Below are 17,462 nucleotides of genomic sequence, written 5' to 3' on the forward strand. Positions count from 1 at the left end.
ATCGTTAACCAGTTGGGCAAGTCTCTTTCCAACCTGGTGCACAGCAATGAAACCCTTTTTAAAAACAGGACCAGGCCAGGGACTGCAACACACACCACCAACAGGCCTTTGTTACACTCAAGCACAAGATCACATTTACCCAAACCCTGGTCCCAGAAATGCCCACTATTGTTGCAGCCAACACCTCCTTCATTGCCTCAAGAGTGGTTTTATTTCAATTCCAGTGTGATAGCTCCTGACTTGCTGTGCGTGGTGGTGGTAGAAGTGGTTGAAACAGGGCCGCAACCTTGGCCCCGAGCGGTGTCACACGCCGTTTTATATATGCTGATGACTTATGTGTCACTGCCCAAAGCACTGATTTTAATACCGTGGAGAAAACGCTTTCTGAGGCCTTGGTCTCTGAGGTCTTAGTTCTTGGAGGGAATAACATCCTACTATGAAGAAAACCACCTTTGCGCAAACCCATCAAAGACGCAAGTTTGTGCATTCCACCTCAGAAACCGTGAAGCCAAACGGCAGCTTAAAGTAAGCTGGTGTGGAGCAACACTGACACATTGCGAGCACCCTATTTACTTAGGAGTCACCCTTGACATATGCCTCAACTTCAAGAACCACATCGAAAAGGCAAAGGCAAAAGTGTGCGCACGAAACAACATCCTGAATAAGCTCACTAACACAAAATGGGGAGCAAGCTCGAAAACATTGCGAACCAGTGCACTTGGTCTTTGCTATTCCACTGCCAAATATGCCTGTCCTGCATGGGAAAGATCTACTCATGCTAAGAAGATGGATGCTGTTCTGAATGCAAGCTGCCGATTTATCACATGCTGTTTAAAACCAACAAACACCAACAGCCTATATATCCTGGCAGGTATTGCTCCCCCTGATATAAGAAGAACGGTAGCCAGCAAGAAAGAGCGACTCCATCAAACATCAGATGAGAGGCACCCTCTACATGGTCATATACTTACACCCAGCCGCCTAAAGTCAAGGAAGAGCTTCATGAACAGTGTTGTTCCATTACAATCAACTCCATCTGAAGCCCGCATCGCCTTGTGAAAAGACCGGCTCACCAGTTTCGAACAACCCCCAGCGATGGAAATTCTACCGGATGAAAGCCTTCCCCCAGGAGCTAATTGCAACTGGGCAACCTGGAAGTGCCTTAACAGACTTAGGACTGGTGCAGGTCGCTCAAAGGTGTCACTAAGCAAATGGGGATATAGAACCTGCCTGACAACTTGTGAATGTGGAACTGAGCCACAGACTATGCAACATCTCCTCCAATGCCTATCGCTAGAGTAACCCTGCACTGTTGCAGATCTTGCCGAATTCAACAACAAGGCGCAAAAACATGTCCAGTTCCAGCTGGGCCATGTGTAGACTGTCCGTGGACAGGATAAGAAGAAGAAGCTCCTGACTGCCAGGCTACTACACCTCCAGCTAGATGCTAACGGATACCGAACAGCAGTGTATGGCCCATGAGAAAGAGGTCCTGGCAGTCACATGGACCTGTGAGAAGTTCTCTGATTATTCCCTCAGACTCAAATTCACCATACAGACATATCATAAACCATTACATTAGTAACCCTCCTCAATATCAAGGAGCTGGTAAAGATGTCACCCGAATCCAGAGGTTTTGATTATGCGTTATGCACTTTGATACTATCACAGAATACACTCACAGCAAACTCCATACCATGGCTGATGCTTTATCCCACATCCCTGTGGAGAAACCTACATGAAACAATGTCTCCTTTGTTGTGGACAAAGGATCCTTTGTTTCTGTAGGCCAAATTTCTCCCAGTGACCACTCAAAAATTGGAAGAGATTTGTACAGCTCAGAAAGCCAATGCTGAATGCACGCAAATCCGGAAGTCACTGGCCGGTCTGCATACCTTCCCACGAATTGCATTTTAAAGCAATACTTCAATCAACCCCACCATCTTAACATTATGGATGACCTGCTAGTCCATAATGAGCACATTGTTGGACTTCCTCAACGCTTACACCAGTGACACCTGGACATTACCGCCTTCCAGGCACGAGCCCACAACTCTGTCTGGTGGCTTGGAATATCGAAGGCCATTGAAGACATGGTCTCTGATTGTCCAACGTGTGCTATCCATAGGTAAGGCCGCAAGGAACCCTTGATGGCCTCATCTTTCCCCTGGGAGCGCCTCAGGATGGATCTGTTCACTTTAATGCGTAAAACCTTACTCATTATCATTGACTACTGTTCCCCATGGATGAGGTCAAGCGACTACACAGCCCCACTTCGATGGCAGTTTTCATCAATCCTAAAGAGACTTCCTCCACTTGGCATCCCAGATATGGTCATTTCGGATAATGGCCTGCAGTTTGCTAATGACTGCCTCAAACACTTCACTGAATCATACGGTTTTTTACCAGCTCACCTAGATATCCACAGCCAGTGGTGTCAGCCTTGTCTGTTTGGTCAAGGCCCTGTTAATGAAAAATGACAACATTGACCTGGCCTTGTTTGGCTACCGGTCCACACTTTTATGCAATGGTCTGATTTCTTCAGACTCCTAATAGGTAGAAAGTTAGGTTCTTGACTCCCGCGTCTCCCACATACTCCTTAACCAGGTATTACAGCTGACATGGATAAGGGCGGGCAGAAAGAGGCTCACTATTGCGCAAAGTGGGCTGTTGCCTTCATCGCCATAAGGTGCAGGAACTACCAGCACTCCGTCCTGGGGAGTCTGTCTGGATTTGGGAACAGAACTGACTGGGCCAAGTTTTGAGTCCCTTGATTCATCCTCGTTTTTATTCAGTCAACACTGACCACAGCGTCCTCAGATGTGACTGACCGGTGTTGGCGTCCACCAGCAAGTGGTCTTTGCAGGCCTAGATTGACCACCCGGACACAAGGGAAGATGCCCGACCACCTCAGTGGACTGACCACATCCTCCACTGTAGGATACCTGTATTCCTACCTCTCCTCTGAAAGAAAAAGGACGCGGTCAGGAAAATTAGTTAAGCCACCACAGCATCCTTCCTTCTGACTCTGACTCAGTGGGCCTGATGGGGACTTAGGTGGAGATGGGAGGAAGGGGGCACTGGGGATAGGGGGGAGTGGGTAGTAGGAGTAGAATAAAATTGTAAATAGTTTATGAGTAGAATGAAAGTCTTGGGGGAGGTGTAGTATAAAGGGCTACTAGTTATTATGCTAATGGCTAGAGTGCATCAGTGATTTTTTAAAAAAATTTTATTCATTCATGGGATATGGACACTGCTGGCTAGGCCAGCATTTATTGGCCATCCCTAATTGCCCTTGTTCAGAGGGCACTTAAGAGTCAACCACATTGCTATCAGGTGATATTAGGTCAGATGTAACTGGAACCTGAGGGAAGAAGGTTCTAGTGTAGCCTTGCTAAAGTCTGTCTCTGTAAATGGTCAATAACTGTTCACTAGTTTGCAACAGCATGGTTTCTAGCTCTCTTCTATTGAGGGCAGAGCCCGGTTGTGATATCAATACAGATAGTAGGTCAGCAACAATTACAACAGTTGAGTTTAGAGGTAATCGAAATGTGAATAAAACTTTTAACGCAGAGGATTTGGAGTGAGGCAAAGTGGGTAATGTTGTGGAGGTGGAAATAGACGACATGGATGATGATTAGACTGTAGGGTTTGAAGCTAAGCTTTAGGTCAAATTCTTTGTAACTTATGAGAAAATCACATGCAGCCAGTTGTAAGGGGGTTGGGGGTGGGGTCGAGTTTATGACAGGAAAAGAAAAGATTGATTTGATCTTCACAACTTTATGTCAGTCAGATAGCACAGCAATAGTTATGGAGTTGAGAAAGGTGGTGGTGAAGTAATACTACTTGGCATCAGCATATATGCAAAAATGGCCACAGATGACGTTACTGGTTTACAGATTGGGAATGTGATGCAAAGGAGGTGTCATGAAGCTATTAATTTATATAATATTTTGGAAAATATTTTTCTTTTGAAATGAAGGCTCAGTTCCCAGGTATGTCTTAATTGGATTAAAGCCAGCTAGTCTGGATGCTTTGTAGTATTAGTCTGAGATGTAAGCAGAGCGGTAGAGTGCATTTGCATTTTTTGAATCGAGTATTTCTAGGAGCTACCAAGCAATATGTATATATTATGAATAAAATTGGTATTATGAAAGGGATTTTGTTGTTTAAAGGTGAAGTTCAAAGAGGTTATTGATACAATAAGAATTAACATTAAACGGGGCTGGTAGGTATAACTTCAGTAGTTTTTGGGTGTGCAAGTAGAAGCAATGTAAGATCAAAAGGCAGCTACAAGCCTCCAACTGGCTCCACAGTGGAAAGAATCTCGTTTTGAATTCATAAGGTGAAAATGCTTTACCTGGTGTTTGGTTAAGTCTATGGGTTGTTGTTGCCTTAATGGAGATTAGTTTGGAACTTTGTTAAAAGTAATGATAGTAGTAATTTGTTGCCATGTGTATATATTTCAACCTGTGTAATTAATAAAATGTTTCATTTAGTTTAATGTAAAACCTTGAGAACAAGTGGCCTGATTCCGGAGTTTAGAGTCGCATCTCAAACATAAAACTTAAAATTATAGGTTATGACAGTTGTTTAATGTTTCCCTCCGGGATTTTTAAGTAACTCCACCCTACCAACTGCATTGGTCATAACAGGGGGCCAAAGAGAAATTCCTGGGTAGCTCTAGAGGTGGTGTTTCAGAGACAATAGCAGAAAACATTGTGGGAGGAATGCTGGTTATATTTGGATAGTCAGGAGTGGAGAACCGCAAAGGCACTAGGAATTTCCAGGCCACAACCTCAAAAGTATGGAGAGAAAAGAATCCATGAGGTTTTTGAACTTGCTGTTGGAGACAAGAATGGGAGTTATGCACTTTTTCCCTTCTTCAATGAATTTTGTAAGACTTTTAGGCATTGATCAACTTTTTCAATTGATGTTCTGATGAACTATGATGCGATTATTCACTGAAATCATATCTCTAATTATGCTGTGTCCTGCCTGTTCGCCAATGCATTGTTATATTGTGTGCTGTCATGATTCTATGAGAGAATTTGGCTCTTAACAGCACTTAATCTTTCCAATGGAATATAAATAGGCATACACTCGTTCTGATTTCTTATCCTGCATATTTCAGATTTTTTGTTACGTGACTCTTGAGAGCTATTCAGTAACTGAGTCCAAACAACAGAGGGCACAGAATTTATTACAGTCAAATATCAGGTACTTCACATATCTGTCTAAAAGCACAATACTGTGGATGCTGGAAATCTGAAACAAAAACAAAAATACCTGGAAAAACTTAACAGGTCAGACAGCATCTGCAGAGGGGAACACAGCTGACGTTTCGAGTCCGGATGACTCTTCATTAGAACAAAGGAAATAGAGAAATTAGGTGAAATATAAGGTGGTAGAGGGGGGTGGGACAGGTAGAGCTGGATAGGGGGCCAGTGATAGGTGGAAGAAGAAAAGATTGCCAAAGATGTCATAGAAAGAAGGACAAAGGGGTGTTGACGGTGGTGATATTATCTAAGGAATGTGCTAATGGGGACATTAAGGGTAGTAAGCAGGACGAGCAAGTGGCAGATGGCCCTAGTGGGGGTGGGGTGGGGGGAAGGGATTAAAATGGGCTAAAAGGTGGAGATAAAACAATAGATTGAAATAAATTTAAAAATAGGTGGGAAAAGAAAAATTTATTTTTTAAAAATAATAAATTATTGGGAAAAGGGGTATCGGAAAGGGGGTGGGGATGGAGGAGAGAGTTCATGATTTAAGTTGTTGAATTCAAAATTAAGTCTGGAAGGCTGTAAAGTGCCTAGTCGGAAGATGAGGTGCTGTTCTTCCAGTTCGTGTTGAGCTTCAATGGAACATTGCAGCAGGCCAAGAACAGACATGTGGGCATGAGAGCAGGGTGGTGTGTTGAAATGGCAAGCGACAGGGAGATCTGGGTCATGCTTGCAGACAGACCAGAGATGTTCCGCAAAGTGGTCACCCAGTCTGTGTTTGGTCTCTCCAATGTAGAGGAAACCGCATTGGGAGCAGCGAGTGCAGCAGACTAAATTGAGGGATGTGCAAATGAAATGCTGCTTCACTTTAAAGGAATATTTGGGCCCTTGGACGGTGAGGAGGGAGAAAGTAAAGGGGCAGGTGTTGCACCTTTTGCGGTTGCATGGGAAGGTGCCGTGGGAGGGAGTTGAGGTGTAGGGAGTGAAGGAGGAGTGGACCAGGGTGTCCCGGAGGGAATGATCCCTGCGGAAAGCCGCCAAGTGGGGTGAAGGGAAGATATGTTTGGTGGTGGCATCATGCTGGAGTTGGCAGAAATGGCGGAGGATGATCCTTTGAACACGGAGGCTGGTGGGGTGATAAGTGAGGACAAGGGGGACCCTATCATGGTTCTGGGAGGGAGAGGAAGGTGTGAGGGTGAATGCGCGGGAGATGGGCCGGACACAGTTGAGGGCCCTTGCTAACCACCGTGGGTGGAAAACCTCGGTTAAAGAAGAGGGAAGACATGTTAGAAGAACTGTTTTGGAAAGTGGCATCATCAGAACAGATGCGATGGAGGCGAAGGAACTGAAAGAATGGGATGGAGTCCTTACAGGAAGCTGGGTGTGAGGAGCTGTGGTCGAGGTAGCTGTGGGAATCGGCAGGCTTCTAATGGATATTGGTGGACAGTCTATCACCAGAAATTGAGACAGAGAGGTCAAAGTAGGGAAGGGAAGTGTCAGTAATGGACCATGTGAAAATGATGGAGAGGTGGAAATTGGAAGCAAAATTAATAATTTTTTCCAGATCCAGATGAGAGCATGAAGCGGCACCAAAGCAGTCATCGATGTACCTGGGAAAGAGGCGTGGGAGGGGGCCTGAGTAGGAATGGAACAAGAGACAGGCATAACTGGGGCCCAAGCAGGTACCCATAGCCAAACCTTTTATTTGGAGGAAGTGAGATGAGTTTAAGGAGAAATTATTCAGTGAGAGAATAAGTTCAACCAGATGGAGGAGAGTAGTGGTGGATAGGGATTGTTCGGGCCTCTGTTCAAGGAAGAAGTGGAGAGCCCTCAGATCATCCCGGTGGGGAATGGAGGTGTAGAGGGATTGGACGTCCATGGTAAAGAGGAGGCAGTTGTGGCCAGGGAACTGGAAATTGTTGATATGATGTAGGGCATGACAGGAATCCCGGATGTAGGTGGGAAGAGACTGGACAAGGGGAGAGAGAATGGAGTCAAGATAGCAAGAAATGAGTTACGTGGGGCAGAAAAGACTGACACAATCAGTCTGCCGGGACAGTCCTGTTTGTGGATTTTGGGTAGGAGGTACAAGCATATCTGTGGCTGGTTCCTATGGCACAGAAATGCATCCCAACACTGATATAAACAAGAATGTGTTGGACTTAATTTCTTTTTTAAATGAAAATGCAATCAAAATGTACTTAGGTGTGTGCGGTCATAGTGCTTTAATTAGGGATGCAAAACTCCTGCCACCAAATAGTCTAGAACTTAATCCACCAATTTGTAGCTGTTATCCCTTTTAACCCTGAACTGAGAACCTTTATATCATTTTTATTTTGTTGCACCTTTTCTTTATTTGTTATTTCCTTTGCCCAGACTCTCATCTTCTGTAGTACAGTAAAGTCCACTCCTTCTGAAGAAGCATTTTCTCAGGCATAGGTTTTGAAAGTTTGGTTGGTGCAAGGATCCTTGTGCCAATTTAAAACCAGAAACCATGGTAACCAGATAACCATGATAACCACAGTGGAGTCGCCCTGTAAATTTGGCTGCTGAAGTGCTACGTGGAATGATTTCTGGCAACCTCAGCACATTCACTAGGCATGACTGCATAATAGATAATCAACTGGAATTTGACACTATTGTCAATCTCACTATTGAGTGACACACCAGGTAGCTGTTGTGGGAACTGGAAATTGTGCTTTCGTGCACTGATGAATGTTCCGGCTATGTCATTTAAAGAATGTTGATGTGGCAGAGTAACATAAGCTCTATCTGTACCTGAGCTTAATTAGCATTTCCATTGAAATATAAATTGATGTTTATATTTTACCTACAACCCATTTTGCATTTTTAGGACCTTCGATTTGGGTCTATGGCAGAATTGGAGGAGGGTGGGGCCCAGTGATTTAAAGGAATCTTTTCCACTGCCCTAATACAGTAGTTAAGTATTTATGCTGTTATTGAGCTTTGTGTGGGGGCGGTGGTATGGGACAGGGGGTGGGGATGGGGGTAGCTGGTTAGCTCAGTTGGTTAGACAGCAAGTGTCTGCTTCAGGATGATGCCAACAGCATGGGAATGAAACCCCATTCCAGCTAAGGCAGTCTTAGGGCCTAGTTCTGTTCTCGAGCCACAGCAAAAACCCATGGGGCTTTGACTTGATTTGGTGAATAAATTGCCAAGAACCTGCCTTCAGGCAAAGAGCCGAAGAAGAGAACTTAACATTGTACTTGCCACATTGGAGAAAGGTCTAAAAATATTTGAGGCAATATAGAGACAGATATTGGGATCAGTAGCTATATCAAGCCAAATTCTAGCAGTCCTTCATCCATTGTGACTGAATGCGGTATTTTGCTATTTTTCATTCTTTCACAGGATGTGGGCATCACTGGCTAGGCCAGCATTTGTTGCCCATCCCCAGTTGGCCACCGTCCGTGGTGGTGAGCTGCCTTCTTGAACCGCTGCAGTCCATGTGGTACAGGAACACCTGCAGTGCTGTTAGGGAGGGAGTTCCAGGATTTTGACCCAGCGACAGTGGAGGAGTGGTGATAAGTTTCAAGTCAAGATGGTGTGTGGCTTGGAGGGGTACTTGCAGGTGGTGATGTTCCCATGCACCTGCTGTCCTTTTAGGTGGCAGAGGTCACAGGTTAGGAAGGTGCTGTCGAAGGAGCCTTGGTGAGTTATTGCAGTGCATCTTGTAGGTGGTACACACTGCTGCTACTGTGCACTGATGGTGGAGGGAGTGGATGTTGAAGGTGGTGGATGGGGTGCCAATCAAGCAGGTAATTTGGTCTGGATGGTGTCAAGACTCTCGAGTGTTGTTGGAGTGCACTCATCTAGGAAAGTGGAGAGTATTCTGTCACACTCTTGACTTGTGCCTTGTAAATGGTGGACAGGCTTTGGGGAGTCAGGAGGTGAATTACTCGCCATAGGATTCCTAGCCTCTGACCTACTCTTGTAGCACAATGATTATATGGCTAATCCATGTGTAGTGTCATAGATGAAAATAAACACTTAGATAAACCATTTTCACCTATTATCTATATAGAATTACCACAAATTTTTTGTATATTTGCTTCATTTTTAAGACTGATGGCATCTCTGCTTTGCAGGTTTATGAATTGTGCCGGTGTGAAATATTGCTTGGCAACCAGACCTCCAACTAAATCACACGATACACCGTGTTGGGAAATTTCCATGTACTTAATGGCCTTTCTTGTTCCAATTTTTTTTTTTTAAGTTTGAATTTGATTGTGAGCCACAGTTTCCAAAGTAGCAAGGTGGTATCCTATATTGCTTTACCAAGGGTGGAAAATCCCCCTTGCCCACTAGACTAAGACAAACAATCTTGAAGATCTAATGATAGCGGCCTTTCATTCTGTGACTAACATCTTTCTGCTTACTCTTTGATTGGCAGTTCTTTATCTAGTCCTTCTTTAGCACTTTGGCATATCTGATTTCTTGTCAGTTATTTCCACATGTTGCTACATCCCAGCTCACTGTCTGTGCCAAAAGTTAATTTTGTTCTTTCTTGGATTACAGTTGAATTCACAAGGTTTTGGGAGTCTGAGCTATGTGGTTGTGGTTGGTCTTCAGAGCTCCTAGTTAAGGAACATTGTTGGGACAGAGTAGAATGAACTTAATTCTACATCTAGCAATCCAACACCTTACTTGGGAGAACTGATCTGAGCATTTATGGGTTAAATTTTGAGGACTCTTGCCTGACAGAAGGAGGGCTGAAACACTCTGAAGATGGCAGGGAAGGATTTAGGAGCCCGGTTGCTGCCATCCCTGTGGCTGTCTCCATCTTGGTGCAGTCCTCCAGCTAAGTGGTCCAGGTCGCTAACTCAGGGATCAGCAACCTGAATAATGAGAAGAGCCACTTTTTAAAAATTTAGTCAACAACGCAATATCTTAGGTGACGTAATGATGTTACTTAAATGCCAATAATAATGAAAAACAAGACAGAGACACATTTCAACAACATTTTAAAGGTTTTTGCAATTGAATGTTACTTTCTCACAAGTTAACTATTAATAAAAGTTTAAAAAAACAAACAAGCCATTTAATTAACACCAAAATGAGTTTGATAAATTAAGGGCGTGAGCCGCACAAGTCCTTAATGGGCCACAAGCGACTCCAGAGCCGCAGGTTGCCAACCTCTGCGCTAACTGAATGAGGCACAAGGTTAATTTAAATATTTAAATCAAGGCCCTATGACATCAGTGAGAACCTGAAGCCATTTTATGACTGAACAGGGCAGGGTTGAAGGTTACTAAAGGGAAAAATCTGGCAGTTAAAGACAGTCTCATTTAATAATTATACAGAAGTGTGAACAGTGCAATCTGTTGCCTTACTAGATCCTACGTTAACAGTTCCCCTATAAATATTTTTGATTTGTGAGAAGTTCATTGGATGAGGTTTTAAAATAAAAACATGCTCAGCTCAGAAATTAAAGAACTTTTCAAACTATTTCCAACCTCAAATTTGTTACTGATCCATGTCACGGCATTTCAGTGAAAGAAGGAAAATTTTTCATTGAAATAATGCCTTTCATGACTCAGGACACCACAAAATGCTTACCAACCAGTGCACAAAGTGAAAAAGATTCCCCAGTATGTTCTGGACGCAAAGCACAAGATGAATCTAACACAACCAATTACTGCTCCAACAGTCTACTCTTAATCAGCAGCAAAGAGATAAAAGGTGTCATTGGCAGTACTATCAAGCAGCACTTACTCTGCAATAGCCTGCTCACAAATGCTCAGTTTCAGTTCTGTCCGAGTTCCTATGCTCCAAATTTCATTAAAGCCTTGGACTTTATGGACAGACGTGGTTAAAAGATCTAAATTCCAGTGATGAGGTGAGAGTGACTGTCCTTGAAACCAGGGTAACATTTGACCAAGTGTGGCATCAAGGAGCCCTAGTAAAACTGAAGCCAATGGGAATCAAGGGGAAAAGTCTCCAATGGTTAGTGTCATAGCTAGAACATAGGAAGATGGTTGTCGTAGTTTGAGACTAATCATCTTAGCCCCAGGGCATCGCTGCAGGAGTTCCCCAGGGTAGTGTCCTAGGCACAACCTTCTTCAGTTGCTTCATCAATGAGTATCCCTCCATCATACAAGATCAGAAGTGGAGATGTTTACTGATAATCACAGTGTTGAGTAACATTCTTGGTTCCTCAGATTTTGAAACAATCCACGCCTGCATGTAGCAAGACCTGGGCAACATTCAGACTCGTGCCGATAAGTGGAAAGTAACATTCGCATCACACAACTGCCAGGAAAGGACCATCTGCAACAAGTGAGAGTGTACCATTTCTCCTTGATGTTTAATGTCATTACCATCGCTGAATCCCCCACCATCAACATCCTGGGGGTCACCAATGACCAGAAACGTAACTGGACTAGCCATACTGTAGCCACAAGAGCAGGTCAGAGGCTGCTAATTCTGTGGTGAGTAACTCACCTCCTGATTTCCCAAAGCCTTTCCACCATCTACAAGGCATAAGCTAAGATTACAATGAAATACTCTCCACTTACCTGGATGAATGCAGCTCTAGCAACACTCAAGAAGCTCGACGCATCCAGGAAAAGCAGTCCGCTTGATTGACCATCCACTACCTTGAACGTTCACTCCCTCCACTGCAGCACACTATGGCTATGGTGTGTACTATCTACAAGATGCACTGCAGCAACTAGCAAGGGCTTCTTTAACTGCATCTTCCAAAACAGCAACCTCTATCACATAGAAGGACAAGGGCAGCAGATAAATGGGAACACCACCACCTGCAAGTTCCCCTTCAAGTCACTCGCCATCCTGACTTGGAAGTATATCGCTGTTCCTTCACTGTCGCTAGGTGAAAATCCTGGAACTCCTTCCCTACGCTACATAGCCTGCGGCAGTTTAAGAAAGCGGCTCAACCCCACCTTCCCAAGGGCAATTATGGATGGGCAATAAATGCTGGCCTATCCAGTGACACCCACATTTCATGAATAAATAAATAAATAAGTACTTTTGAAATGCAGGCACAGTTGAAATTTAAGAAACGTAGTGACCAATTTCCATTCAGCAAGGTCCTACAAGCTACCATGAAATAACTAACCAGATAATGTTTTAGGTATTTGTTGAGGGATATATGTTGGCCAGAACATCATACAGAAGAGCTCTCTTGTTCTTTTTTGAATAGTGCCATGTGATCTTTTAGGCCCACTTGAGAGAACAGTCTCATGACAATAAGACATGAAATCAAAACTATGTACATCAAAATTCTTCTTTGCTATTTTAAATTGGACATTTGCTGAATCAAAAGATGGCTGCTACAGGTCACAAGACTCACAGGATTGGCCATCTGTCCTAGAACCTTCCAACAGGAGTTACAAGAACAAAAGAATTCCCCAGCATCCTTGTGGAATCTCACATCCCATTGTAAGGACATTATAATCACAAAACCAGGGGACTTGCAGAGATCAAAACTCACTATTCCTACAGAGGTGTTAACAGGCCCAGCTCACACCTAGAACTGTCCAGGTCCATTTGAAAAAGAGACCATCGAGGGGAAAATGGATGTCATTTGCATCTTGCTAAGCTTAACCCTCTAGTGGAGTCACAGGGTCTGCCCAAACAATGGCTCCCCAAAACAAGATCCTCAGATGGTGGCTCTTTCAGAAGCTAATGGCTAGGACATTATAAGCCATGAAACAAAGACCAGACACAGACATCAGATAATTATCCCTTTTGAAATTGTTGTGGAGAAAGGAGGTCACATAACTCGAGAAAGGAGGTCACATTACTCGAGCAATCATTTTGAAATCTCTATATTCAGTTGAGACAAGCAGTCTGCTGAATTAACACCAACAGAAAAGACCTTCAGCAGCACTCCAAGCTGACCAAGCAGCTGGTCACTGTGTTTTAACTCCTCGAACCCTGTTTGATTTTAAAAGCCACTGATCATCGCCTGCCAAGGTCTAAGCACTGAAATCCCATTGTGCTGCATCATCATTCATTTCAAGGATTTTCATGCTGCTGCCTCCAACCAGGAACTCATCTGGACTGAACTCTGCCATGAAGGAAACATCCTCTCAACTTTGACTTTTGGACTCTGGAAATCACGTGAACTAATATTCATTGCTGTGGTTCTTTTACTGTTGATATCCATAGTTGTAAAAGCTCCCTCTTTTCTATCCCAATTACTGTATATGGGTATGTGTGTGTATATGTGAGGTTGCAAACATCCCCCCCATTGGGTTTGAATATGAAGTAAACCAACCTTCTGAGCTAATCATAAAGAGAGTTTGCTACAAGTTACTTATAAAATTAGGCCACACAAGCTGAGGGTTTGGGGAAACACGCCACAGCTTACTTTGAAAATAATTTAAAAACATTTCTGCTTATGGACAAATGGTTTGACTCTCTCCTGTCTGTAACAGAAATTGGGAGCTCATGTCTGGGATAAGTCCATTACAAGCGAGCCAAAAGTTGGCCAAACAAGCAAAATATGTCCAAAAATTTGACCAGAATTCAAATTTAAGAAACAAGCTGAATCTGATATAAAAGGAACCAGTAGGAAGCCAAGAGGGAAAATTCAGTGGCTGAAACAATGGACGGAATTTTGCCCTTGACGGGCAGCCAGTTACCGCCGCTGAAAAGGGCCCCGCTGCCATTTTAAGTGGGCGGGCCAATTAAGACCTGCCCAATGGGAAGCGCTATGTGCTTCCTTGCGGACGGAGGGGGGGAATTCCCCAACTGCCCGAGGGCGCTCTTTCATGCATGCACACGAAAGAGTGTACATCTCCCTGAAACTAAGTGCTGTCTCAGGGAGATCGCTGAAAGTGTTTGAAATTTTAAAAGTAGAAAAATAAAAAAATTATTAACCTGTCCCCCCTCTTGTGACAATGTCACACGAGATGGGACATGTTAATAACTATCACAGAAACTTTGTTAAGGTTTTTTAAAAGCGACATGAAACCTCATCCCCCCGGTGGGTGAGGTTTCATGTATTATCAGAAGCTCGCTGGGCCTCCTGACCTTCCCGCCAGCCTTAAGGTTGAACGGGCAGGGCCTTTAATTGATTTAACTACCCTGTCAATGGCCTCAATTGGCCTTGACAGGTCAGCGGGCGGACAGCTGATCGTGCTGTCCACCCCACCTTCCTGAATATTTAAATGGGGCGGGATGACATCAGGGGTTCCCCCCAACGCCATCCCGTGTCATCTTCCCCTCGGCGAGTGGGCCCCACCCCCTCCTTGCCAACGGAAAAACTCTGCCCAATTTGTAAACTACAATTAAATCACGGAAAATTCCCTTCCCCAACACAAAAAAAGGCAAAATTTTGATGCACAAATATGGGTAAAACAAGGATTCATAAACAGTGAAACGTTAGCATCCCTAAGCAAAGAACAACTGAAAGCTGTAGCTAGGGAGGTACAAGTTCAAAAACCTAGCCAAATTCCAACTGGAAAAGCTAGAGCTTCAGGACAGAGAAAAGGAGTGAAAAGAGAGAGAGAAAGGGAAAAGGAGAGGGAAGGAGAGAGGGAAATAAGCTCAGGGAAGGGAAAGAGAGAGAGGAAGGGAGAGAGAAAAATTCTAGCTCCGAAAATTAGAAATGGAGTTAGCAGCTCAAAGGGAGGGAGAGATTCGACAGATGGAAGCTGCTCGGGGAAGATGGTCTCTACATGGTAACTGTCCAAATCTCTAGCCCAAAATCAATCTCTGGAGCCCTTAAATATGCTAGATTCACTCCCAAATTTGAAGAGAGTGATGGGGAATCCTTTTTCACCATTTTTGAGAAAGTAGCAGGACAGCTATAAAGGCCATCAGATGTCAGGACCTTATTAATTCAAGGCCAGCTGTAGGGGAGGGCCCAAGAGGTCTATTTTATGCTGTCTCCTGATGTGTCCACTAATTATGAACAGATCAAGGCTGCCATCCTTAGCACCTACAAGTTAGTCCCAGAGGCATATCGCCAGCAATTCCAGAACACTCATAAGAAATCCACACACACCTACATGGAGTTCAAACTGTTAAAGCAAATCGCGTTCGACCAGTGGATCTACTCTTTAAAAGCACACCTATGAGAGATTGCGCACCTTGATATTGCTGGAGGAATTTTAAAAACTGCTTACCCTTCAACCTAGGATTGCACTTGGAGGAGCAGAAAGCCCTCTCCTTTTCCCTTTCTCTCTCTCTTTCCCTCTCCTTTTCTCTTTCTCTCTCTCTTTCCCTCTCCTTTTCCTTTTCTCTCTCTCTTTTCCTCTCCTTTTCTCTGTTCTGAAACTCTAGCTGCATTCTAAGCTATTCCAGTCTGAATTTGGCGAGGGGAAGCAACTCAGTGTCAGGGTTTAACTCCTCGTCTACCTGTTGTGGTTAATGAGTGGGGTCCAAATGCTCGACCAGCAACTGGAGCATGTCACTTCTTTCAACCTTACTAGGTATTTGAACTTGTACCTCCCTAGCTACAGCTTTCAGTTCTTTACTTAGGGAAGCAGTCTTCATTGCAGATAGCTTTGACCTCACCCAGCCTCAAACTTCTGAGTAAATCATATGGAGAGATTGCTGTGTGTTACTTATAACATTGGGCCACACAAACAGGGTTTGGGGGAAACACGCCACAGCCTACTTTAAAAATAATTCAAAAACACCTCTGCTTACAGACAAACGGAGGGAGGATAAAGATGTTCACTTTGTCTCTCTCTCTCTCTCCTATCCATAACAGTCAGGACCTCAGTTAACATCTCTTCAGGAAATGACACTTCCGACAGTGCTGCAGTCCCTCAGTACTGCTTCAAGGTGTCAGCTTAGATTATGTCTCCAAGTCTCTGAAGTGGGGCTTAAACCTGTGGTGCGCAGGAGAGGGAACTGCCGCTGAATCAAGGCTCACAGCTTCCTGAAAGTTATGTAACTTGTAGTGATTTATTTGACGCTGTGCACAAATCATCTACCACCCAACTATTTTTAACAACAGCTTATATTATATAATGCCTTTAACATAATAAATTATAGAATGTACAGCACAGGAACAGACCATTCAGCCCAACTGGTCCATTGCAATGGTTATGCTCTGTTCAAGGCTAAGAAGCAGTACCTCTGTATAGTTACAAAGTGAGGAACCCTTTCCCGACATAAAGGAGTACAGTTAGTTAAAAAAACAATATGAGGTATTAGTATAAAGACTGAGATAGCGCCATATTATGTCATCAATAGGTTATAAAGTGTTTTACATAATATGTTATTGTTTATTTGTTCTTGGGATGGGAGTGGTGCTGGTAATATTAGCACTTATTGCCCTCTTCTCATTGCCCTCGAGAAGGTGGTGGTGATCCACCTTCCTGAACTGCCGCAGCCTACTTGACTTTTCTGTAGCAGTTTGATACAACAGAGTGGCTTGCTTGGCCATTTCAGAGGGTGGTTAAGAGTCAACCATATTGCTGTGGATCTGGAATCACATGTAGGTCAGACCAGGTAAGGAGGGCAGATTTTCTTCCCCAAGTCCATTACTGAACCAGGTAGTCTTTTTTTTGTGACAATCTGGTGGTTTCATGACCATTATCAATGAGACTAACATTCTATTCCAGAATTATTAATTTCATTTAAATTCCCCCAGCTCTTGTACCTGGAGCACTAATCTAGGCCTCTAGATTACTAGCCCAGTATCATTACCACTGTGCTAACGACCTCTAATTTTGGAGTACAGTGAATCTTGTAATGCTGGGGTTTGTGTTATACATGAAGTAGTCGAAAACTACATATGTTCAGAATGCAGTCATTTGCAATGCTTGTGTGAGGAAAGCTGTATGTGAATGCTGGTGAATATTACTTCTGAATGATAAGTGGAGCAAAACAAAAGTTCATTCTCCATCAATGGATTTATGACTCTCTGACATAGAAGACATAAAAGTAAAAAAGCCCCAATCTTTGTGCAGCATAAATGTAATTATATCAAGTGGAACTATTGAACGAGTTAGCAATCTAAAGCAACAGCTCACCACCAACTCCTCAGGGGCAATTAGGGATGGGGATGGGGCTGTGGTGCCCACGCCCATGAATGCGCCAAGGGTATAAAACATGGCAATCAGCTGCAAAGTACTTGAATTTTTCTCAAACACAACAGATCTTTGGCTCGGGATAGGCTTTAATCTGATTTTAGCATTCACGAGTGAAAGTTGCAAATTAATCAGTAGTTTCCACAAATGAATTGTTAAAAAGAGGTTGTGTAAACTGACGGGCTGATTGGAAAGCAACTTA

Source organism: Carcharodon carcharias, chromosome 25 (genome assembly GCF_017639515.1).
Source record: "Carcharodon carcharias isolate sCarCar2 chromosome 25, sCarCar2.pri, whole genome shotgun sequence".
NCBI classification, from domain to species: Eukaryota; Metazoa; Chordata; class Chondrichthyes; order Lamniformes; family Lamnidae; genus Carcharodon; species Carcharodon carcharias.